This window comes from Orycteropus afer, unplaced genomic scaffold (genome assembly GCF_000298275.1).
Source record: "Orycteropus afer afer isolate SDZICR_OR568_19922 unplaced genomic scaffold, OryAfe1.0 scaffold00719, whole genome shotgun sequence".
Lineage (NCBI taxonomy): Eukaryota > Metazoa > Chordata > Mammalia > Tubulidentata > Orycteropodidae > Orycteropus > Orycteropus afer.
The window spans coordinates 492128-492995 of record NW_006922306.1 but is presented as its reverse complement, the minus strand read 5'-3'; positions in this window follow the sequence as shown (position 1 = coordinate 492995).

The following is an 868-nucleotide window of genomic DNA, read 5'->3' as shown; positions in this document are numbered from 1 at the left end:
TTGTTGGAGTTGTTGAGTTAGAGTATTGATTTTGTTTCTTTCCTCTTTTTGATGTATGCATGTATTGCTATAAACTGACCTCTGAGTACTGCTTTTGCTGTGTCCCATATGTTTCGCTATGATGTATCTTCATTCTCATTTGTTTCTAGTATTTTTTTTTCATTTCACTTTTTATTTCTTCTATTACCCAGTAGTTTTTGAACAGTGTATTGTTCAACTTCCATGTTTGATGTTTTTTCTTTGATATTCCTATTATTAATTTCTAATTTTATAGTATTGTGTTCCAAGAAGATTCTTTCTCTTATTTCATTGTTTTTTTTTTAAATTTATTGAGGCTTCTTTTATGTCCTAACATGTAATCCATTCTGGAGAATGATCCATGTGTACTGGAGAAGAATACAAATTTTGTTTTTGTTGGGTGGAGTGCTCTGTATATGTCTATGAGGTCAAGTTGCTTGATGGTGTTGTTGAGTTCTTCTGTATCTTTGTTGAGTTTTTTTCTAGTTGATCTGTCCCTCCTTGAAAGAGGTGTGTTAAAGACTTCTCTCCCTGGATTTCTGAGATGGTATCACTACGGAAGTAAATCGCCCAATCTTCCTTCTGAGAAGTGGCTGCTTGGTTTGAACCTGCCGTCTTCTGGTTAGCAGTCAAATGTCTTAGGCACTACATGACCAGAGCTCCCACTACTATTGTAGAGTTGTCTATTTTCCCTTTCAATTCAATTAATATTTGCTTCATGTATTTTGGAGCACGTTCATTGGGTGCATAGATATTTATTATCATAATGTCTTCTTGGTCAATTGACCCTTTCAGCATCATATAGTGACCTTCTTTGTCTCTTATGTTGTTTTTCACCTTAAAGTCTATT